Here is a 25,996-nt window from a genome sequence, read left to right as displayed (position 1 = left end):
ACCCCTACTCACCTCACTGATATAGTCGCGGCATGAGCCCGGATCCCAGCACTGGCATAGTCGATGAAGAGTCGATTCACACTCTTCCGAGGAGAGACTGATCCGAGTGTGGCTCAGTCCTGGATAGAAACCATGGAGCGGGCCTTCTTCTACATGGCTTGCTCCGAGTGGGAGAAAGCAGAGCTGGCTGCTTTCCATTTACAGGATGAGGCCGACACCTGGTGGGTCACGCAGCGATCCATCATAGGCGAGCAGAACATCACCTGGGCCAGATTCAGAGAGGCTTTTGAGAGCCGCTACTTCTCACGTGCATATCAGATGACTCGTCGGTATAATTTTTTGAGTCTGTGACATAACAACCGCTCGGTGATAGAGTACAATGTCGAGTTTAATCGGTTGGCCAGATTTTGTCCAGAATTAGTTGCTAAGGATAGTTCCCGTATGCATCAGTTTATCCAAGTACTAGATGAACATCTGCAAGTAAAGCTTTCTGGTTTCAGGAGTTCATCCTATTTAAAGACGTTGGATAGAGCCCTCATGATTGAGTCAGCTCAGCAGAGAGTGTTTCCAGACAGGAAAAGGAAGCAGGCGGGTCAGACATCAGGATAGACCTAGTCACCACAGGCGACCAGACAACAGCAGAGTGGTCGCAGTCGGCTAGGTCAGGGTACTTCTGGTGTTTCTGGTCAGCCTCAGAAGTCAGGGCGATCTTCATCAAGACGTTCCCGGTCTTCTCAGTAGAACCAGAAATAGCTTGCCAATGACACTCACTGCACCAAATGTGGGTCCAAAGACCATGTCACCATAGCCTGCTCCCTGGGACAGTCGGTTTGCTAGTATTGTAAACTTCCCGGACACCTGAGCCGGGATTGTTTGCTGAAGGCTCAACATATGGCTTCCGGAGTGTCTGGTCATGGAGGACAACCCAGTCAGATAGGGGCTTATCGAGGAGGGCGGAGAGCCCAATCTTCGCATAGCCAGCAGAGGGCAGCTCCCATGGCAGCAGCAGCTACAGATGGCATGCAAGGACAGGAGCACTCCGGTGCCCTCATAGTACCACAGAGCTTTGTTTCGGGACCACAGTATCTGACTCAAGGGTAGTACCAATCACAGCCCCAACCGCTGGTCCAGTATCAGTCACAGCCTACCTATCCGTCTTTGGCTCAGTACTCGGTGTTGGTTGCTACTCGAAATATCGTACTGGTTCCCCTGTACAAAAATTTTGTACAAGTCCCGAACCTTTCCTAACAACCTATTGTGTTCTTTAGAAATTAAATTTGGAATCGAAAACAGAACTTAACATTATTGATTCCAAGTTTAACTTATTTGTTCTTAGAGGTTTGGACTTGGATCACAAACGATGCTTAACATTATTAATCCAAATCCACCCATGTTACAAAGTTGATTAAATATTTATTTCAAGGATTGACTTCCAGGTTAAACATGGCGAGGCACTAGGCCTTGTTGGGTATGTGATCATCCACGACTTCCTAGACAAAACCTTTCAACGAAATTCAATATTTAATCTCCTTATAGTAACCCTAGGTTTAACCATTAAGAACAATCGAATCACAAGATCAAAACAAAAATGAAACACAAAATCGAATCATAAATCCGAAACCTAGAATCGTTAGCCTCTTGTGTTTGGTATTTTAAAATCCATACAAAAGATGAACTAGTTATGATACGGAAACAAAACTAGTTATACCTTTTGTAGCTTATAGACCTCATGATCTTCTGTCGTATTTCTCTTCTTATCTCGGACATCGTGTGGGCGACGATCTACCAAGATGAGAATCCACCCAAGCCTCCTTCTCCTTGCAAGTTTCGGCCACCAACTATTCTTCAAGGGAAGCTTTCTTTCTCTTTTTCTTCTCCACAAGCAACCGGCCACCAAGATGAAACAAGGCCACCAAGTGCTGCCGACCTCAACAAAAAGGAGAAGAGAGAAAGAAGAGAGGAGAGGGCCGACCACCAAGGAATTAGAAGAGAGAAATAATAGATGTCTAGTTCAAGGGGCAACCCCTCCCTCTCTTTTATATTCCTTGGCCATGGCAAATAAGGAAAGTTTTGAACATAATTAAAACTTCCTTATTTTCTTTACCAATGGCTAGTAAGGAAAATTTAATTAAAATTTCCTCTTAATCCATCTTATGGCTGACCCCTACATGTCCTCCAAATAAGGAAAGTTTTAAACACAAAATTAAAACTTCCTTATTTGTTTTCGAAAATTTTTAAAATAAAAATTTCTCTTTTTAACTTCTCTTCATGGTTGGTTATAAAAGGAAACTTTTATAAATTAAAATCTCTCTTTTAAAACATATGGATGGTTACAAAAAAGGAAAGTTTTCTCTAAAATTAAAATCATCCTCTTCAACTACAAATAAGGAAAGATATCAAATATTTCTTTTAATCATTTGCAGAAAGCTATAAGAGGAAAGATTTAAATTTTAAACTCTCTTTTAAAACCATACCTTCCACATAAGGAAAGATTTAAAAAAAATTAAAATCCCCTTTTAATTTATTGTGGCCGTCTACTTAAGCTTGGGCTCCAAGCTAGGGCCGGCCACCACTTGAACCCATCTAGCCTTGGTTTGGCTGGACCAAGCTTGGGCTCCAAGCTTGGCTTGGCCGGCCACCTTAAGGTGGGTAAGAAGTTGGGTTTGGGTGTATATATGTAACGCCCGAAAATTCTCAAACTTGCATTAGAATTATTCTACGATTTTTCTGGAATTTCTAGATATTTTTCCGAAATTTTCCGAGTAGCGGAAGTAGCAAAAATAAATATAAGCGTAAAACGGCCTAGGCGGGGATTGAACCCGAGACCTATGGTTTAGTGGACAAGGCTAGTAACCAGTGGACCCAGCAGGGCTGTGCTGAAAGGAAAGGGGAACAATCCTAGTTAAGTGGGATTTGGGCGGAACTTATCACTAAGTATAAATGGGAAACTTAAGTTGGGTTTGGGTTAATTTGGTTTGGCAGCCATCCCCTCATAAACCCTCACCGTGACCTATCCCTCTCCCAAAAACTTGCACCGCCGCCCACACCCCTCCCTCCTCCTCTCTTGGCGCCCAAGCCCCCAAGGGCTCTCGGATCACTTTCCGGCGATGACTCCAACACGAGAAGGGTTCTTCTCCGCGAGAGGAACGCAAAGACGTGAGCGGATCGTCGAGAGGACCATCTCCACCGGAGTTTTAGCGAATAGAATCGTAAGAAATTACGATTAGGAGGTAAGAAACCCCTCACCTGCGGTATAATAGCTTCCGTTTGAGTTTTTATGCTTTAGTTAGGATGTATGCAGATTTTTTTATCGATATCTAAGGTGTATTTAACTCTCTTTTCAGATTAGGGTCTTAGTTGAACACCTTTAGATGGGCCGGGCATGTCTTCCCTCTTCAGATAGGAGGTTAGATGTTGTCGGGTGCCTAGAGGTGGTCTCCCTAATAGAGAGGAGAGTTAGGGCACGCTAGGTGTTCGATAAAATAGCTAGTTTAGTAAAAATGCACCCTAGGCATCTTTAACAGCTCAGTTAGATACATTAGAAGTATCTATTCAGTATACTCAGTTTATCACAGCTTATATGGATTAGATATCCAATGGGTGGGCTCCCATAGTCGCCTCTAGGTGCAGATAACCTAGTTCTAGGTTCAGATAACCTAGTTTCAGCAAAACACTTAGTATTTTACTTTCAGTTGGCACTGTACTGGATTAGATATCCATTGGGCTGGGCTCCCATAGTCGGTCCCTAGGTTTAGATAACCTAGCTAGGTTTAGATAACCTAGTTAACCCTACTAAATTCGGGACTTGCAAACCCGGGTCTAGTTAGGGATGCGCGCATAGCAAGTACAGTTGCCAGGGCCCTACAGCAGCATGTTTAGTATTTTCACTTACTATGTATTAGTTTTCAAAACTCAAAAATCAGTTATACCAGTTGAGTTTGATTGCAGCTTCAGTTTAGTCTAGCTTAGCTCAGCATTATGCTTCAGTGTAATTTTCCATGTTAGCTCTATGTTCAGCTTATGTTATGCCATGCTTGTATGATACTATGCCATGCCATGCTTGCATATTTAGTATGTTTTCCAAAAGCATGTTTTAAAAGCATATTTGCATCGTATGCATGTTTTCGTGAGGTAGATGGTTTCTTACTAAGCTTTTTAGCTTACAGATACTATTTTCCTTATACTGCAGATACAGGTAAAAGGAAAATGGACTAGCGGAGGAGGCTGGAGGACAATGCGAAGATGGTGTGTGTGTGTGGAACTGGAATCAAAGGTCCTTAGGGGACTTAGCAGGATGAACATTAGACTCTTTAGCATGTTTACCTTAGCACTTTACAGTTTATAGTTTAATACTTTCATCTTTATGCACCTTTAGTTTTGGAACGTACTAAACTATGAAAGAATGAGTTAGATTGTTAGTAGTCATTATGGGAATGCTTGTTAATGCATGTTAGAAGTAGCTTCAATTGATTTAGAAGCTGCATGTGAGGTTTTGTACAAAGTCTTTGAAATCGAACTTCGATGAAATCGGACTCGATCGGTCTCGGACCGATCGAGTCTGGCTGCTGGATCGGTCGGTAGGCCGATCCGGGAGATATGCTACTGTATCCTCTTGGATCGGTCAGGCCGATCGGTAGCGATCTGATGGCGACTGTATTCGTGCTGGATCGGTCGACCGATCTAGACATACTGGATCGATCGCCGACCGATCCATCATGAACGATAGCGAACCCGGAGATTCGGGTTCTGGATCGGTCAGCCGACCGATCCAGGCATACCTGGATCGGTCTGTCGACCGATCCAGCCTCTACTGGATCGGTCCCCAGACCGATCCAGCCAGTGTTCGCGTGGGGGTCAATGGATCGTTCCACGGACCGATCCAAAGCTCCAATTTTGCCTCCTCAGCCTAGCTATGAATATCTAGAAGGTAGTGGGACATGAAATCTCACTCTCACAGAGTTAACAGAGGCAACTACAATAGTTTAGTAAAATTTTTATTCAGCCCAGTTTTTCCGCATTAGTAATTTAGCTGCAGTTAGCAAAGAAACTGTAGCGGTCCGCCTTGCAGCCTAGCAGTAGAAGGTGGGTCGTTACAGAGTGGTATCAGAGCCGTGTTCCATACTTCCTACACACACATCAGCATTGTACCTGCAGCTTCCAAGTAAGAATACCTCTACTCTCTATATGTTCCTTGCTTTCTTATTTCAGTTCATGTTTATATATACCTGAAGCATGCTAGTATATGATAGTTTTTAGACATGATATCAGTAGTTGTGAAACTATGAATGCTTTAGTTATGTATGTTCTCTATGTCATTAGAAATGGCACGAGGACGCCCAGCTAAGCGGGCACCAGCTACTGAGCCCCAGCAGGAGGCAGACAGTTCAGTGCCCCCTCCAGATCTGGAAATAGCCACCTTAAAGGCTAACCAGCAGCATACTCCTACCGTCACCCCGGAACCGAACTTAGCAACCCCAGCATTTATAGAGGTTCCACCAGTTCAGCCAACAGCACCAATACCAGCACCAGTGGTCCCAGCAGCTGAGCTAAGGAAAGAAGCTTACCTAATCCAGTGGCAGAGAGTTAAGCCCGAGAATTTCTCAGGCACTAGCGAACCATGGGATGCTCAAGCATGGTTCAAAACACTGGAGAGGATAATGGAGCTTCTAGACTGGCCGGAACAGGAGAAGGTTAAATGTGCTTCCTTCTGCCTGACAGGGGACGCTAGCATATGGTGGGAGAGAGTTAGAGCGAAGCGCCCAGTGAATCAGATGTCATGGGCTGACTTCGAGAAAGAGTTCTTCGAGGAATTCTTTCACATGCGAGTTACAGACCGCCGCTACGACGAGTTCATTGAATTTCGCCAGGGCAACCTCTCAGTGGAGGAAGCCGTGAAGAAATTCAACAGGTTAACTCGTTTATGCGAGCTAGTCGGCACAGAGAAGGAGCGAATCCGGTTGATGCTCAAGATCGAGGCGAGATAGCGGTGAACGTGGCTGGTGGCGTACATAAGCCACAAACCACAGAGGAGTTAGTGAGCAGCGCCTTGACCACAGAACATTATCAGAACAGCATAAAGCAGCAGAAGCAGGTCTCCTCAGAGTCCAAAGGCCAAGGAAGCTCTCACACTCAAAAACAGCAAGGCCACAGCTCTAACTGGAAGGGGAACTCCAACAGCAAGCGCAAATCAGGGAGTGACTCAAAAGGAGGACCATCTAGCAAGCGACCCAGTTATCCAAAGTGTGCTACTTGTGGGAAATTCCACCACAGGGTTTGCGAAGGGCACGCGAGGATGCTTTGAATGTGGACAAGAAGGGCACATGGCCAGGCATGCCTGAACAAGGCTGGTCTTCCTCGACCTGCAGATTCGACATGCGAGCCGGCCAGTGCAGTTATATCAGATGCGATGCTCTAGAAGGTCCCCTTATTAGCCAGGCAGATTAGAAGCCCCTCCGGCTATGGCGAATGCGAGGATCTACTCACTCACGGAGAGGGCGTAGCCAATGCCTCGGCGTCGTCACGGTCGATTAGCATTTTCGATTATAGTGCTCTGTTCTGTTGATCTTGGGGCAACCCATTCCTATATAGCGGTGTTCTCGAAAGATCGAAATACCATCGAAGTACTCGGTGGTGGGTTTTGCGACACTACCTTGGAGAGATTATGGCATCCACGCAGCTCGAGGCGGTGCAGTCATTATAGCGAGCGGGGAACTCTTACGTGATCTGATCCTGCTAGAAATGACTGACTACGACGTCATCCTGGGAATGGACTTTCTGATCAGATACGGTGCTTCCATAGAGTGCCGTAAACAGAAAGTCGTATTCCAACCCGAAGCAGAAGCACAGTTTGAATACATCGGCGAACCGAAGAGAAAAGCCAGAAGATTTCTCTCAGCAATGAAGGCCCAGAAGTTGATGGATTCGGGATGTACGGGGTACCTAGCACATGTAGTCAGTACTAGTCAGGGCAAGGACCAACAGCTAGCAGAGGTCCGAGTCGTATGTGACTACCCAGCAGTCTTCCCTGAGGAATTACCAGGCTTAGCACCAGACAGGGAGATTGAATTTGAGATAGAGCTCTTCCCCGGTACTAATCCCATTTCCAAAGCGTCGTATCGCATGGCTCCAGTAGAACTGAAGGAACTTCAGGAGAAATTACAGGAACTTCTCGACAAGGGTTTCATACGCCCGAGTCACTCACCATGGGGAGCGCCTGTATTGTTCGTGAAGAAGAAGGATGGAAGCATGCGACTGTGTATAGACTACAGATCCCTGAATCAAGTCACGATCAAGAATAGGTATCCTCTTCCCAGAATCGATGACCTGTTCGACCAGCTGAAGGGAGCAGCAGTGTTCTCTAAGATAGATCTCAGATCGGGTTATCATCAGGTGAAAGTCAAGGAAGGGGATGTACCTAAGACAGCATTCAGGACCAGATACGGACACTACGAGTTCGTAGTCATGCTCTTTGGCGTGACCAATGCTCCAGCTACATTCATGGACCTCATGAACAGAGTATTCAGGGAATACTTGGACAAGTTTGTCATCGTGTTCATAGATGACATCCTTATCTATTCAAGTACTCAGGAGGACCATGCAGAGCATCTGAAGACAGTTTTGCAGATCCTTCAGCAGAACCAGTTGTACGCCAAATTCACGAAATGTGAATTTTGGATAGACCGGGTAGCCTTTCTCGGTCACATCATCTCCAAGGATGGTGTTATGGTAGATCGACAAGATAGAAGCGATAAATAGCTGGAAGAGACCTAAACGCCGGTGAAATCGGGAGCTTTACGGGATTAGCGAGGATATTAAGAAAGTTTGTAGAGGACTTCTCGGGATAGCCTCCCATGACAGCTCTCACCGGGAAGAACAAGAAATTTCGGTGGACGGAGGACTGCGAGCGACTTCAGCGAACTCAAGAGGAGATTGACTAGTGCACCTATCATGACTTTGCCGGAAAATAGACGCTTGATATATATAGTGGCGCCTCTAAATTGGGATTAGGAGGCGGTCTTGATGCAAGATGGCAAGGTAATCGCCTATGCCTCCGGACAACTCAAGGATTATGAGAAGAACTACCCTACTCATGATCTTGAGCTTGCGGCGATAGTGTTAGCTCTCAAAATTTGGAGACATTACTTGTATGGAGCTCGGTCAGGTATATCTGAGATCATCAGTCAAGTACTTCTTCACTCGAGAAGGATCTGAATATCACGGCAGTGGCTAGAGCTAGTCAAAGATTATGACATAGACATCCTCTACCACCGGGAAAGCCAATAGGGTAGCGAGATGCACTTAGCAGAAAATCCAGTTATTATCTCTAGCGACCATGTCACCACCCCTACAGAAGGAGATCGCGGATTTTGGTCTCGAACTCATCGTCGGACAGCTCTCTACTATGACCTTAGAGTCTACCTTGCTTGGTGATATTCAGTCAGCTCAGGACCAGGACCCTGAAATTCAGAAAATCAAGCAAGGGCTAACAGAATCAGAAAGTAGAGAATTCAGAGTGTCCGATAACGGGGTGTTGTATTTTGGTGATAGACTCTGTGTTCCAGATCAGGAGGAGCTACGGAGACAGATTTTAGATGAGGCTCACAGGACTCCCTATGCGATGCATCCATGCTCCACCAAAATGTATCAAGACCTGAAGAAATGTTTTTGGTGGCCTGGGATGAAGCGAGACATCGCCAGATATGTTAGCGTCTGCCTCACCTGTCAGAGGGTCAAGGCGGAACATCAGCGACCAGGAGGAGTCTTGCAGCCTATACAGATTCCAGAATGGAAGTGGGAGGATATCTCTATGGATTTTATAGTGGGACTGCCCAGAGCCACGAATGGTTTCGATGCCATCTGGGTAATAGTCGACAGGTTGACCAAATCAGCCCACTTTTTAGCTATCAAGATATCCTACTCCATGGAGAAGCTAGCTCAGTTGTATCTCCAGGAGATCGTCAGACTACATGGAGTCCCACGAACCATCATTTCAGACAGAGACAGCATATTCACATCACACTTCTGGGAGTGTGTACAGTCAGCATTGGGGTACAAAGCTAAAGTTCAGCACAGCATTCCATCCTCAGACAGATGGACAGACGGAGCGAGTAAATCAGGTACTCGAAGATATGCTCCGAGCTTGTGCCCTAGACTTTAAGGGAAGTTGGTGCAAATATCTGAGTTTAGCAGAGTTTGCATACAACAACAGCTATCAGGCCACTATCGGCATGGCACCTTACGAGGCTCTCTATGGGCGGAGGTGTAGATCTCCAATCTGCTGGTATGAGAGTGGTGAACAGAAGGAACTAGAGCTTCAGACAGATCTAGTAGCAGATACCACAGCAGCTATACAGCAGATCCGCCAGAGGATAGAGACAGCTCAGAGCCGCCAGAAGAGCTATGCTGATACGCGGCGCAGACCCTTAGAGTTTTCAGTTGGGGATTCAGTGTTCCTCAGAGTAGCTCCCATGAGGGGAGTAATGCATTTTGGGAAGAAGGGCAAGCTAAGTCCCAGATATGTGGGACCATACCTTATCAGTCGAAGAGTGGGCAAGGTAGCATATGAGCTAGAGCTACCTCAGGAGATGTCAGCTGTCCACAATGTATTTCATGTCTCTATGCTGAAGAAGCATACCCCAGATGCCACCCAGGTGATTGAGCCCCAGTCGGTACAGATCCGCGCAGACCTCAGCTATGATAGTCGGCCTATTCAGATAATAGACCGAGCAGTTAAGAAATTGCGGAACAAGGAAGTACCATTAGTCAAAGTTATTTGGCACAATCACACAGCAGAAGAGGCAACTTGGGAGACAGAAGCCAGCATGAGACAGAAGTACCCAGAATTGTTCTAAGTTCGAGGATGAACTTTTTATAAGGTATGGGGGATTGTAACGCCCGAAAATTCTCAAACTTGTATTAGAATTATTCTACGATTTTTCTGGAATTTCTAGATATTTTTCCGGAATTTTCCGAGTAGCGGAAGTAGCAAAAATAAATATAAGCGTAAAACGGCCTAGGCGGGGATTGAACCCAAGACCTATGGTTTAGTGGACAAGGCTAGTAACCAGTGGACCCAGCAGGGCTGTGCTGAAAGGAAAGGGGAACAATCCTAGTTAAGTGGGATTTGGGCGGAACTTATCACTAAGTATAAATGGGAAACTTAAGTTGGGTTTGGGTTAATTTGGTTCGGCAGCCATCTCCTCATAAACCCTCACCGTGACCTATCCCTCTCCCAAAAACTTGCACCGCCGCCCACACCCCTCCCTCCTCCTCTCTCGGCACCCAAGCCCCCAAGGGCTCTCGGATCACTTTCCGGCGACGACTCCAACACGAGAAGGGTTCTTCTCCGCGAGAGGAACGCAAAGACGTGAGCGGATCGTCGAGAGGACCATCTCCACCGGAGTTTTAGCGAATAGAATCGTAAGAAATTACGATTAGGAGGTAAGAAACCCCTCACCTGCGGTATAATAGCTTCCGTTTGAGTTTTTATGCTTTAGTTAGGATGTATGCAGATTTTTTTATCGATATCTAAGGTGTATTTAACTCTCTTTTCAGATTAGGGTCTTAGTTGAACACCTTTAGATGGGCCGGACATGTCTTCCCTCTTCAGATAGGAGGTTAGATGTTGTCGGGTGCCTAGAGGTGGTCTCCCTAATAGAGAGGAGAGTTAGGGCACGCTAGGTGTTCGATAAAATAGCTAGTTTAGTAAAAATGCACTCTAGGCATCTTTAACAGCTCAGTTAGATACATTAGAAGTATCTATTCAGTATACTCAGTTTATCACAGCTTATATGGATTAGATATCCAATGGGTGGGCTCCCATAGTCGCCTCTAGGTGCAGATAACCTAGTTGTAGGTTCAGATAACCTAGTTTCAGCAAAACAGTATTAGCTACTTCAGTATTTAATCTCCTAGGGGGTGGTAACCCTAGGCGGAAAGTCCAGTCGGTCTGGAGGACCGGACTGGCATCAGGTAATCTCTCCTGAGGGGAGTAGGTGAGGACGCGTTCCCTGTAGAAGGAACAGTAGGCGTCGGGTCGACCTAGGGTTTCCGGTTGGGAATCCGAAGTCAGACTCGGACAGTCCGAAGACTGTCAGTTCATCTTCACTATGTTTTATCAGATTCTGTCTTGCAGGGTATTTGCTCGGACTAACCTTGTTTTGCAGGAGAGGAACCTGCTAGAAAAAGGTGGTCCGGGCGCCCGGGATGGATCCGAGCGCCCGGAACAGGTCCGGGCGCCCGGGACCAAACTTTATCCCCTGCGCGACTTCACCACGTGGAGCAACCTAGTTGGCTGGCCACGTCACACTCCAGGTGACCGGAAAGGTCCCAGGCGCCCGGAACCTCATATAAAAAGAGGGTTGAGGTGCAGCTTCAAAGGACAACCATCTTCTAAGCATTCTCCGTGCGACAAGCTGCTAACGTCTCGACTCAGAAGTGCTGAATAAAGATAGAAATAGCAATTTACAATTTTTTTTAAATAATAATAAAATAATAAAAAAAAATATTATTAAAATAATATAAAAAATATTATTTCAAAATTTTCTAAATGCGATATTTCTATCTTTATTCAACACTTCTGAGTCGAGACGTTAGCAGCTTGTCGCACGGAGAATGCTTAGAAGATGGTTGTCCTTTGAAGCTGCACCTCAACCCTCTTTTTATATGAGGTTCCGGGCGCCTGGGACCTTTCCGGTCGCTTGGAGTGTGACGTGGCCTGATAAAAGCTATAGTGGCGGCGGTCTTGACTGTCGGTCGACCGGCTCGGGCGGCGTCTCTCTCCCCGGGAGAACGATGCCTCGACCCTCGCCAATTACCACCTAGATTACCCCTAGGGTTTTTCTCCACCTAGGGTTACTGCCCCCTAGGACCTAAGGTTACCGCCCCTTAGGGTTTTCCTCCACCTAGGATTACCGCCCCTAGGACCTAAGGTTACCGCCCCTTAGGGTTTTCCTCCACCTAGGATTACCGCCCCCTAGGACCTAAGGTTACCACCCCTTAGGGTTTTCCTCCACCTAGGGTTACCACCCCCTAGGACCTAGGGTTAAAATAATGGAAGTTAACCATGAGCATCAATGCAATTTAAAGTTTACGCTCCCCCTTTCCTTATGTTTAATTTCTTGATTTCTTAACTTTGACTTTTCTCTCCCCCTTTGACATAAATCAAAAAGAATTAACAAAAGAGAGAAATAGTCTATTTAATTTTAAGCTCCCCCTAAAGGGTAGCATACTTAAGTACTTAGACTTTGATAAAGAAAGATTTGATTAAGTGCTTAGCTTGATTTATAAGGCTTTTGAAAATAATAGTTTTGTCACGTATTTAGTCTTAAAAATACTTAGCTTTTTAAAAAAAACTTGTTTTGAAAAAAAAACACTTAGCTAAATTTGGAATGCTTAGCTATGTTTTCAGCTTAAAAATGATTGTGTTGAGAAAGCACTTTGCTGGATAGCTAAGTTTAGAATATAGTCTAACTAAGCTTAGTTAAAGAAGACTTGATAAAGTACTTAGCTTAAAGAGGTTTTACATAAAGGCTTAGCTTTGAAAACATTCTAGAAAAAGCCAGGTCATAAATAATTTCAATTTTAAAGTTAAGTTAAGAATAACCTTAATTTTTGAAGATAAGTAAAAATTAGTTTTTAATTTTGAGGTCAAGTTAAAATTTTATTTTAACGAAAAACTAATTTTAAAACCAATTTAAAATTACTTCCCCTTAATAAATGCCTTAATAAATTCTTTGAGTTCAGGAGTCCAAGCATGAGAGGTTAAAAAATATTTTCCTAATTTTCCATCTCACTCATTCTAGATTAACAAGCATGTTTAGCATATGAGTGAGTGTGAGATGGAGTTTACTTTAATTTACAACATTGAGAATATCAGTTAGAATTCCAAATAGGTGACCATTATTTTGAAGATTTTAAAAATTAATTGAGTTTAGAATTTCAAAGAATTTAATAAATTCTGAAAAGGGTTTTGAATTCAGAGGATATTTCAAATGATTTTTCAAATAATTTTTGAAATAATTTTGAAATTAATTTTTCAAGGGATTTTTCAAATGATTTTGAAAAGATTTTTCAAGTGATTTTAAAAAGAAATTTGAAATTAAGTTTTAAAGATTTTGAAAAGATTTCTCACATAAATTTTAAAAGAATTTTGAAATTAAGTTTTAAAGATTTTGAAATGATTTTGAAAAGATTTCTCAAATATATTTTAAAAGAATTTTGAAATTAAGTTTTAAAGAATTTTTCAAATAATTTTGAAATGTTTTTTTAAAGAATTTTTCAAATAATTTTGAAATGAATTTTAAAGAATTTTTCAAATAATTTTTAAAATGATTTTTAACGAATTTTTCAATTAATTTTAAATTCCTTAGTCATCTCACCTGATCTAAATTTTCAATCAGGGAATTCTATAATCTTTGTGAGATGAATTGAGGTTTAATTTTAGGATTATGTTTAACTTTGTGTTAGATTCAGGTTTAGCTTTGGGTTTAACAAGTAAGCGTTCTTTGGATAAACTTCTGGGCTATGGTGAGTCACAAGGAGCTCATTAAAGTAACCATGCCTTCGAGGTTTTTCAAATAGTCCTACCCATTGAACTTAATACTAAACCTTAGTCTAACTAGTTAGGATCCATTTAAGGGTAGCTTCGGTCAGTTCCACTTGGCCAAATGCACCAGGTCGAAGCCATATCTTCCTAGACATGCGATGCCCAAGCTTTCCTAACTTACTATCATCCAAAAAACTTCTCCAGTACTGTGTTTCAAGTTAAATCTAACCCTTTTAATCTATCCTTACTTACCCTGTCGGGTAATCTACTCTTGTTTACCCATTTCGGGTAGATTAAGTTCGGTTACCCAGTCGGGTAAATAGATTTCGGAGTTGCCAGCTGTTCTGGACCCTCCTTCTATTTTGATTTTTGGATTTTTGAATTAATTTTGAATTTTTGAAATTGATTTCGAATGTTGAATTTTGAATTTTGAATTTTGAATTTTAATAATTAATTTCGAATTTAAATTTTGAATTTTAATAATTAATTTCGAATTTGAATTTTGAATAATTATTAATTAATTTCGAATTTGAATTTTGAATAATAATTAATTTTGAATTTGAATTTTGAATTTTAATAATTAATTTTGAATTTGAATTTTGAATAGTTAATTTCGAATTTGAATTTTGAATAATTAATAATTAATTTCGAATTTGAATTGTTTTAGCTCCCCCTGGATCATAGCCTCGATAAGGTCTATTGAGGTAATGTATTTGATCCTTCGGGATCCAATATTGACTAAGTCCAACTTGATTAATCAATTTGGACTTGGGGACCCATGCTTGAATTATGTTTCTATTATTTCTATTAACTAGAGACAGATATGATTTATATTTTGTTTTGGTCTTAAATCCAAGTCCGGATTTGTTGTAAATGGCTCGTTGTTTTCCAAGAATTAGATCCAAATTCTTGGAGCCCAAGGTGAACCGTTCCAACGTGTTTTTGAGTTCTTTAATTTGAGTTTTCAAATTAGAATTTTCTTCCTCAAGTTGTTGGACTTGAGTCGAATTTCCAATTTGAACTGGCTCAGTTAAAGCACTCAAGTCAGTCGCTTCCTTAAGGGCTGTTACCTCCTTTTGGAGCGACTTAACCCGGACGTTGGATTTAGCCAACTTCTTTAATAAGTAAGGAATTAAATTTTCTGAATCATCTAAGCTAATACTTGAAATTAGAGCACTTACAGTGGTTTTGGGTCCTTCAGAAACGGATACGGATCCGTGGCTTCGCTCGGACTCGGTGTCTGATTCGCTCTCGGTTTCTGAATCGGGCTCGAACTCGGACTCGGTTTCAACAACATGTGCTAGTACTGGTAGAGCGAGAAGGCTCGCTTGCTCTTCTTCGTCCGATTCGGATTCATCTGATGACTCGGACCATGTTGCCTTCAGTGCTTTCTTCGTCTTGCTTGTTCCTGCAAATAACGCAACACCTTCCTCGGCCGGACTAGTATTAGTCTGCTCAAACAATTTATTTATTAAAACATGGTTACCTGTTTTTGTATCAGGAATACCTTCGTGTAACTCAATCAGATTCTCCCACAGCTCCTTGGCACTTGAGAATGGGCCGGCGCGATTCAGCTCCTTATTCGTTAAGCCACACTGAAGTGTATACGTTGCTTTTGCGTTTGCTTCTACCTTTTTGATAAGGTTCGCGTCCCAGTTCTCGTACGGTAGTGGCTTGCCGGCGCCATTAGTTGGCAGTTGAAGCCCGGTTTTGATGATCATCCAGACTTCAAAGTGAGTCTGGAGATACGCCTCCATCCGACCCTTTCAACCTCAAAAATTATCTCCGGAGAAGAGTGGTGGGCGAGCAGTGTTGTAGCCTTCTTGATGGGTCATCTTAGAAAGACAATCTCGCAAAATAAACACAATAAAACTTGTTCCAAGACTTAGTCTTGGATTAGTAGTGCGGGAGAGAAATAAAAATAGCAATTCAGGAATTTTGAGAAAAAATAATAAAATATTATTAAAATAATATTAAAAAAATATTACTATAAATTTTTGAAAATGCAATATTTTGTTAATTCCAACCAATGGTGAAAAGATGAAAATTAATTTTTCAAAAACAGTTTTGGAGGGAAAAAATGAAAGGCGTAAGGTTATACTTTTAACCTATATAAACGACAAAGCCACAAAAAATGCTTGAATGGTGGTTGCACCAATTCAAAGCGACCCCGCTCTGATACCAATTGATGGATCGAAAGCGCTAGAGGGGGGGGGGGGGTGAATAGCGCTCGTGGCTATTTCATTTTTCGAAATCCGTAAATCGTACGTGAAACTAATAGAGTAATAAGCAGCAGAAAAAAGACAGTCAAACACAGAGACACAGGGAATTACTTCGTTCGGAGCCTAAGGAGACTCCTACTCGAAGGCCCGCGATCCTTGATCGCTTCTGGTGGGCAACAACTATAATATCGTGAATAAGTACAAGGAAATAAGTACAACTGGAATTGAAATAATACCGACAACAAAATAATAACTGAAGCTTTAGGTCGTCGGCGACTGTAACAACACTTTAGAGTCGTTTCTTGAGCAGCACACAGCAGAAGGAAAGCTTGTTGAATCGTTATCTTGAAGCTGCACCTCAACCCTCTTTTTATATGATGTTCAGGGCGCCTGGATCCTTTCCGGGCGCCTGGAGTGTGACGTGGCCAACCAACCAGGATGCTCCACGTGGCGAAGTCGCGCAGGGGATAAAACTTGGTCCCGGGCGCCCGGACCACCTTTTTCCAGCAGGTTCCTCACTTGCAAATAAAGGTTAGTCCGAGCAAAAATACCTTGCAAGACAGTGTTAGAATCTGATAAAACATAGTAACGAATAACTGACAGTCTTCGGACTGTCCGAGTCTGACTTCGGATTTCCAACCGGAAACCCTAGGTCGACCCGACGCCTACTGATCCCTCTACGGGGAACGCGTCCTCACCTACTCCTCTCAGGAGAGATTACCTGATGCTAGTCCGGTCCTCCAGGCCGACTGGACTTTCCACCTAGGGTTACCACCCCCTAGGACCTAGGGTTACCGCCCCTAGGGGTTTTCTCCACCTAGGGTTACCACCCCTTAGGACCTAAGGTTACCGCCCCTTAGGGTTTTCCTCCACCTAGGGTTACCGCCCCCTAGGACATAAGGTTGCCGCCCCTTAGGGTTTTCCTCCACCTAGGGTTACCACCCCCTAGGACCTAAGGTTACCGCCCCTTAGGGTTTTCCTCCACCTAGGGTTACCACCCCCTAGGACCTAAGGTTATCGCCCCTTAGGGTTTTCCTCCACCTAGGGTTACCACCCCCTAGGACCTAGGGTTACCACCCCCTAGGATTTTTACTTGCCTAGCCGCAGCTAGGACTTTTGCCTAAGTATCACTTAGGACTTTCCTGCAAGCTCCATGAACCTTGTTAGATAACACCATAGCTTAACTTTGAGCCCTTTGCCATAATCAAAACTCAGGTTCGATCATCTGGTGCTCACTGCACCAACAATCTCCCCCTTTTTGATTATGGCAACCTTGGTTCAAAGTTAAGTAAAACATAACATTAAATAATTGAATAAATAATGGAAGTTAACCATGAGCAACGACAATTCGGAGCTTCAGCTTTATTCTTTTTATTGTCGGTACAATATTCTTTTCTGCTTGAATTGTACTTAGCGTGTAATTGATTTTACGAATTATAGTTGTTACCCACCGGAAGCGATCAAGGATCACGGGCCTTCGAGTAGGAGTCATCACAGGCTCCGAACGAAGTAAATCCTTCGTGTCTACTTTATTTACTTTTCCGCTGCGTTATTTCTGAACAAGCTTTTACGATTTCGAAAAACGAAATAGCCACGAGCGCTATTCACCCCCCCTCTAGCTCTTTCGATCCATCAATAGCCTCTTGTATACAGAGATTTATACCAACCACATACCCACCTTCTTACCCATCCAATGGGGCCGACCAAGCTAGCTTGGAACCCAAGCTAGGGCCGGCCAAGACCAAGTGGATGAGCCAAGTTGGTGGCCGACCAAAGCTTGGGTCCCAAGCTTAGGTGGCCAGCCACTAGAATATTAAAAAAGATTTTTATTAAAATTATTTCTTATGTGGATATCATGGTTTTAAAAGAGAGTTTAAAAAATTAAAAATTTCCTTTTATAGCTTTCTACAAAGGATTAAGAGAAGAGATTAATCTCTTTCCTTATTTGTAGATTAAAAGGATGGTTTTAATTTTTGGTAAAAACTTTCCTTATTTGTAAATCATCTACATGTTTAAAAGAGAGTTTAAAATTTGAATTCTTTCCTTATTTGTTGATTAAAAGGTGGATTTTAAATTTTAAGAAAACTTTCCTTTTTAACCATGTTCATGATTTAAAAGAGAGTTTAAAAATTAAATATTCTTTTTTATAAGTTTCTACAAGAGCTTAAGAAAAGATTTGATATCTTTCCTTATTTGTAGATTAAAAGAGATTTTAATTTTTAGAGATAATTTTCTTTTTATCCACATGTTTAAAAGAAAGATTTTAATTTATAAAATTTTCTTTTTATTAACCAATCATGAAGGGATGAAAATTATTGGAGAAATTTTTTATAAATTTCTGGAGACAAATTAGGAAGTTTTAATTAATTAAAACTTTCCTTGTTTTGGGGAGAAGAGTGGCCGGCCAAATAAAATTGGAGAAGAGAAAATTATTTTTAATTAAATAAATTTTCCTTTTCATGGTAATAGAATTAAGGAAGTTTTTATTTAAATTTTCTTATTTGCCAAGACCAAGGATTATAAAAGAGGGGGTAGAGGTGCATTCATTGCGAACGACTCTATTCAATTTTCTCCCTCTTTTCTTCCTTGGTGTGGCTGGCCCTTCTCCTTTTCTCTCTTCCTCTTGTGTGGCCGAAATCCTTAATCTCTTGGAGCTTTGAGAGGTGGCCGGGTCTAGCTTGAGGAAGAAGGAGAGAAAGCTTGCATCCCTTGGAGTTTGGTTGGTAGAAAAAATTCTTCATCCTTTAGATGATATGCTTGGCAGAAACTTGAAGGAAGGAAGAAGAAGGTGCCTTGGTGGTTCTCGTCTCAGAAGATCATTGCCCACACAACGTACGGGATTAGAAGAGGAATACGGTAGAAGACCTAGAGGTTTTTTTGTTTGCAAAAGAAAAGGTATACTAGTATTTAATTTTCGCATCATACTAGTTTTATTTCTTTGTAAAAATACCAAATACAAGAGGCATGCGATTCTAGTATTTCGAATTAGTTTTCGATGTTGTGTTCTTTTGTTTTTCTTTTCCTTGTGATTTGATTGTTCCTTTTGGTTGACCTAAATTTATTTAAGGAAATTAAATATTAGCTTTCCTTAAAAGGCTTTGTCTAGGCGATGGTGGTTGTTCCCATATCTAAGAAGGCCATGTGCCTCGCCATGCAGTCCTGGAAGTCAATTTTGGAAATTAATATTTAATGAAATTAATAACCTAGGTGATTTGGATTGAACGTGTTAAGTTCCGCAGGCGATCCGAGTTTAATTTAAAAGAACACATGGTAGCTAGGAAAAGGTTCAGACCTTTGTACAAAATTTTTGTACAGTGGAACCATTAGATTTTTCGAGTAGCAACCAACAATTGGTATCAGAGCTTGGGTTTTGCCTCTGTGTATTTGGTATTAGTTTAATTATGCACATAACATACATAATTTAGGCAGGATAATAGTAGGATGTGCTAACTTTGTGGATGCAAGATCCAACTATTATGGCTTATAGATATTGTGTGTGTGATTGGACCCTTGGACATGTCAAGGGCATTTTATTGTGTGTGCATGATTGTATTATAAAATACAGCAGGAGCTGTATTTAGTTTTATTAGGATTTTATTTTTTGATCTAGTTACATGTACATTCCTTTTATGGAATATAGGATCGATGGATGTAAATTTTATTTTATGTTCGATCTAGTTTACATGTACATTCCTTCGAGGAATATAGGATCGAAAAATATAAAATTCTATTTATGTCGCAGATCGAATCTTGCAAGGCGTGGAACCTTTTGAGGACCAGAGGCGCAGCGGAACAAGGAGTAAGATGAATGCGACAACTAGACCCGGTGGTAGTGGCCAAAGATGGTAGCAGCTAGGGTTGGTGACACACGAAGGACAACAATAGATAAAAGCCATAATAGTTGAAAATTAGTTTTTCTATTTATTGCTTTTTATGCTGTGCTGTGTGTGCTTGTTAGTATGCATGTTAAGTAGGCTAGCATAGTCAAAATTCCTCACTTTAAATAACTAAGTGGGAGAGGGATTTATTTTTTTTTAAATAAATTCCACGGTCTCCATTACTGATTTATAAGTGATGCAACAAGCTTGCGCGTTGGCTCTGAGTGCCTTCCTCCATATCAGATGAGCTTGTTTGCGGATCACTAGATTAGACTTCCATTTTGGATGACTATAGGAAGTTAATTAAGAGCGTGTGATCTTCCCCATCGGAAGGGGCACAATCTTATTAATGGACTTAGTGTCAAGTAATGGTATACACTTAGGCACGTCTAATAGTATCCTCCCCATTGGAGTCACTGCTATTATTTGTGTGACCGAAGAAAACCAACTATTAATTTGTCAAATAAATAGGTTGACAAGATAATAAAATTAAAAACTCCTCTTACAAATGTTTGATTTTGTATACGTCCACACTATCGTGGCATACAAAATTCACGGTGTTTGAGGTAATTTTATTTTGTCATAAAGATTTATTGACAAGATAATTAATGGGTAAAACCCTCTTCTTACAAATGCTTAAATTTTGTTTACGTCCACACTATCGTGGCATGCAAAATTCACGGTGTTTGAGGTGTTGGTGAATTTAAATAATATTGTTTGAGGAATCAATGTTATTTTAAATTCAAAAGTTTTGACCAAATATTTGTTCAAAGACAGATCAACTATTAATTTTATTCGTCATAAAGTAAAGTTGATGAGATAATAAAATTAATGGAAAAAATCTCCTCTTTGATTTTGTATATGTCCACACTATTGTGGCATACAAAATTCATGGAAATTTTAAGAAGTTGATTTTGACCAAATATTTTTATGATTCTTAGGATTTAAAATGTTTGTCAATTCCCTAGTTGTTATACTATAGAAAAGACTTAGTAGTCCCAATTGTAATGATTGGAAATAGGACTTGGACATTAAGGTAGACTGTCTTCTTAGAACTAAGAACAATATAGGTGTATTTAATTCATTAGATGAAACATGTTTAGTGGTGTTATCTACCAGAACCTGGAGTGTAGATACAGATGCCATTAATCATGTCCGCAATTCATTGCAGGGTTCCAGGAAACCCGACAACTAAATGAAAATAAAAACATCATCCAAATGGGCACTGCTATAAAAATGGCAGCTGTTGCAGTGGGAGATGTTTATCCTTTGATAAGAATAAAATATGGATTTTAAGTAATTATCTTTACGTACCAAGTTTAGAAAGAATTAGTTTTCAATTTCTAAACTATTCAAAGAACTTGATATTCTGCCTCTTTTAATAACAAAGTTGTTATTAAAAAGAGGGAAGTTATCTGTTCTGGTACGTTGGTTGGCAATTTATAAATCCAATAACTCCCACGATGCAACAAATGGAAATTAGTAACACATCTTCTAACTTTAAGAGAAAGCAACCTTCGGAAATGAACCAATTATATCTTTGGCATCTAAGGCTAGGTTATATTAACTTGAGTAGGATTCATTGGTAGCTGATGAACTTTTGGGTTCATTGGTAGTGGAAATCTTTCCAACCTGCGAGTCTTACTTGGAAGGAAAAATAACCGAGAAGCTTTTAAGTATAAGGAGTATGGAGCCAAAGATACATTGGAATAGGTTCATTCTAATTTGTGTGATCCTATGACAAGAGTTAGTATCGAATATTTCGTCTATTTTATAGACAACTATTCAAGATACAAATACATTTACTTGATGTGCCGCAAGACTAAGTGCTTTGATTAGTTCAAAGAGTACAAGGCTGATGCGGAGAAATGTTAAAGTAAAAGTATCAAGTCACTATGGTAAGATCGTAGTGGCAAGTACCTCTTGGGATAATTTAGGAGTCACTTATCAGAAGTCGGGACTCAATCCCAACTAACTGCACCTAGTACACCCCAACAGAATGGTGTAGTAGAAAGAAGGTATAAGACTCTTATGGAAATAAGTAGATTGATGATGAATTAATTACCAAATTCATTTTAAGGATATACACTAGAAACAGAAGTGAACATAATACCTTCCAAAGTCAGAACTCTCTACTCATATAGAATTACTGAATAGGCGTAAGCCTATTTTGAAGGATATTCAGATTCGGGTAGTCCAACACATATGCTGAAGAGAGACAATGATAAGTTGGATAGGAATTCACTTGTTTATGGGTTATCCTAGAGAAATGAAAGTGGGTTTATAGTCTTAAAAATCAGAAGGTCATTGTTAGTATCAATGACTGATTTTTAGAAGAGAACTATATAATGAACTACAAGCCCATAAGTAAATTTGTTCTTAATAAAAGACACGTCTAATCTAGTACCAACTGTACAAGATGAAATATCACAAGAAACTGCAACACGTATCACAATTGATACACAATTATAGACAGTACATCATTGTAGTAGGAGGGTTGTCAAACAACCTAAAAGATTCATGTTTTGGAAAAATCTTTGGACTTGATCCCAAATGAACATGAGCCTGATCCCGGACATATGATGAAGCACTCCAAGACAAAGATGCAGCATCTTGGCAAAGAGCAATGAATAAAGAATTATAATATATGTATTCTAATCAAATCTGGAAGCTTGTAGAACCACCAGATGGTGTAAAAGCCATTGGGTGAAAATAGGTCTACAATAGGAAAAGATGGATAGACAGGAAGGTGGAAACTTTCAAAGCAATGCTTGATGAAAAAAGAAACTTTTTCACTGGTAGCCATGCTTAAGTCTATCCGGATTCTTTTATCTATTTGGCAAGTGGATGTCAAGACAGCATTCCTTAATGAAAGTCTTGAAGAAAGCATCCATATAAAGCAACCAGAAGGGTTCATTGCAAAGGGCAAAGAGCATCTTGTGTGCAAGCTCAATCAGTCTATGGACTGAGGCAAAGCTTCAAGGTCTTGGAACATCCGGTTTATCAAAGTAATCCAGACCTATGAATTTATTTAGTAACCGGATAAGTCTTGTGTATACAAAAAGTGTGATGGAAACGTGGTGGTATTTCTTGTACTATACGTAGATAACATTTTTGGTAGTTGGAAACAATATCAAAGTGTTGTCAGAAGTAAGGGTATAGTTGTCCAAACAATTCGATATGAAGGACTTGGGAGAATGTATATATTCTTGGGATCAAAGTAATAAGGGATCACAAGAAAAGAATATTTTACTTATCCCAAGCTTCATATATCGAAAAAATCCTTGCTCGTTTTAAGCATGCAAAACTCCAAGAAAGGTTTCTTACCTTTTTAGCATGGAGTAACTTTATCTAAAGAAATGTCTCCGTAGACATCAAAGAAAATAGAGGAAATGAAGGCAGTTCTTTATGCTTCGGCTGTCGGAAGCCTAATGTATGCTATGCACGAGATCAGAAATCTATTTTGCCAAGGGTATAGTTAGCAGATATCAAAGTAATCCTGGACAAGGACATTGAGCTACAGTAAAGCATATATTAAAGTACCTTAGAGGCACTAGAGATTATATGCTAGCTTACAAGGTAGTTAATTTGGTCCCTGTGGGTTGCACGGATTTTGACTTCCAGTCGAATAGGGACAATAGTAAGTCAACCTCGGGATTTTGTGTTTACTTTAGGAGGTAAAGTCATAACTATGGAAGAGTGATAAGCATAGGTGTTTTTCTGGACTCCACCATAGAAGCTGAGTATATGGAAAACCTCTGAGGTAGTCATAAAAGTTGAATGACTCAATAACCTCAAGATAGACTTAGATATGATTTCTGGTTTGTCCAAAGATTATTACGATTTATTGTAATAATAGTGGTGCAGTAGCAAACTCGAAGAAACCATGAGTCTATAAGGCAAGTAAACACAATAGAGCGCAAGTACCACCAAATACGAGAAATCGTATAAACGAGGAGAAGTTGTTGCTGCCTAGATTGCATCAGATGATGACCTATAGATCTTTTCACTAAAGCCTTTAAGGCAAGAGCTTTTGATGGGCATGTTGAAGGGTTGGGAATCAAATGTATGGCAGCAGATATAACAGCTTAGTCTTTTAGTATAAGTGGGAGATTGTTAGGATGTATACTAAAAGTCTAGCTTTTGGTATAAACATTTATCTAGAAATAAGAATCACATTGGTCAAATGTCTACATTTATGATAAATGTAGTTGTTCAATTAATTTATATTGTAGATAACATGGTGTGTGATGTCACACACAGAGGATCATGTTATCAGTACCTTATAAATTATAAACAGTAGCTCACGACCAAGATGGAAAGGAACAAACCATTGGAAGGTCGTAGTGTAATTAGGTATTAGTTTATCTTAACTATATAATTACACTAGTACACTTAGAGTGTATTGAGTAGGACCATTAGAGGTCGTTTCTTTTTATACTGACTTTATAAAGGAACAAAGACCTCAGTTATTATGGAAGTGTGTGCTCTTAATCCTAATATAATAACAAGCACATATATTTGATATTTATTTCTTTAATTTATCAATGGGTGAGATTTAGTTCGATAAATCAATAAGCTCGATAAGTTGGGAAATGATAACACTTATAGTGTGTGTTGATGATTATAGAAGGAAACTGTATCCTAGTAATCTAGGTTGAGAATGTCCCCAAGAGGAGCTCATAAGGATTGTCATGTTAAACCCTGCAGGTGGACTTAGTCCGACATGACGATAAAGTTGAGTGGTACTACTCTTGGAGCTAGATATTAATTAAGTGAGTTGTCAGTAACTTACTTAATTAGTGAATATTTGTTATCTTAAACACAGGGAGACTAACACACTCATAATAAGAAGGAGCCCAAAATGTAATTTGGGATTGGTGCGGTAGTTCAATAATAGTTCTTTAGTGGAATGAATTATTATTGATGAAGTTAAGTTGTGTGTTCAGAGCGAACACGGGATGCTTAATTTCATCGGGAGACCAAAACCAATTCCTCCTCTCGGTCACTATCGTAGCCTCTTGTATATAGAGATTTATACCCACAACATACCCACCTTCTTACCCATCCAATGGGGCCGACCAAGCTAGCTTGGAACCCAAGCTAGGGCCGGCCAAGACCAAGTGGATGAGCCAAGTTGGTGGCCGGCCAAAGCTTGGGTCCCAAGCTTAGGTGGCCAGCCACTAGAATATTAAAAAGGATATGTATTAAAATTATTTCTTATGTGGATATCATGGTTTTAAAAGAGAGTTTAAAAAATTAAAAATTTTCTTTTATAGCTTTCTACAAAAGATTAAGAGAAGAGATTAATCTCTTTCCTTATTTGTAGATTAAAAGGATGGTTTTAATTTTTGGTAAAAACTTTTCTTATTTGTAAATCATCTACATGTTTAAAACAGAGTTTAAAATTTGAAATCTTTCCTTATTTGTTGATTAAAAGGTGGATTTTAAATTTTAAGAAAACTTTCCTTTTTAACCATGTTCATGATTTAAAATAGAGTTTAAAAATTAAATATTCTTTTTTATATGTTTCTACAAGAGATTAAGAAAAGATTTGATATCTTTCCTTGTAGATCAAAAGAGATTTTAATTTTTAGAGATAATTTTCTTTTTATCCACATGTTTAAAAGAAAGATTTTAATTTATAAAATTTCCTTTTTATTAACCAATCATGAAGGGATGAAAATTATTGGAGAAATTTTTTATAAATTTCTGGAGACAAATTAGGAAGTTTTAATTAATTAAAACTTTCCTTGTTTTGGGGAGAAGAGTGGCCAGCCAAATAAAATTGGAGAAGAGAAAATTATTTTTAATTAAATAAATTTTCCTTTTCATGGCAAAAGAATTAAGGAAGTTTTTATTTAAATTTCCTTATTTGCCAAGACCAAGGATTATAAAAGAGGGGGTAGAGGTGCATTCATTGCGAACGACTCTATTCAATTTTCTCCCTCTTTTCTTCCTTGGTGTGGCCGGCCCTTCTCCTTTTCTCTCTTCCTCTTGTGTGGCCGAAATCCTTAATCTCTTGGAGCTTTGAGGAGGTGGCCGGGTCTAGCTTGAGGAAGAAGGAGAGAAAGCTTGCATCCCTTGGAGCTTGGTTGGTAGAAAAACTTCTTCATCCTTTAGATGATATGCTTGGCAGAAACTTGAAGGAAGGAAGAAGAAGGTGCCTTGGTGGTTCTCGTCTCGGAAGATCGTTGCCCACACAATGTCCGGGATTAGAAGAGGAATACGGTAGAAGACCTAGAGGTTTTTTTGTTTACAAAAGAAAAGGTATACTAGTATTTAATTTCCGCATCATACTAGTTTTATTTATTTGTAAAATTACCAAATACAAGAGGCATGCGATTCTA

This window comes from Zingiber officinale, chromosome 5A (assembly GCF_018446385.1).
Source record: "Zingiber officinale cultivar Zhangliang chromosome 5A, Zo_v1.1, whole genome shotgun sequence".
NCBI classification, from domain to species: Eukaryota; Viridiplantae; Streptophyta; class Magnoliopsida; order Zingiberales; family Zingiberaceae; genus Zingiber; species Zingiber officinale.
The sequence above is the reverse complement of the archived record's forward strand: the minus strand, read 5'-3'. Positions refer to the sequence as shown.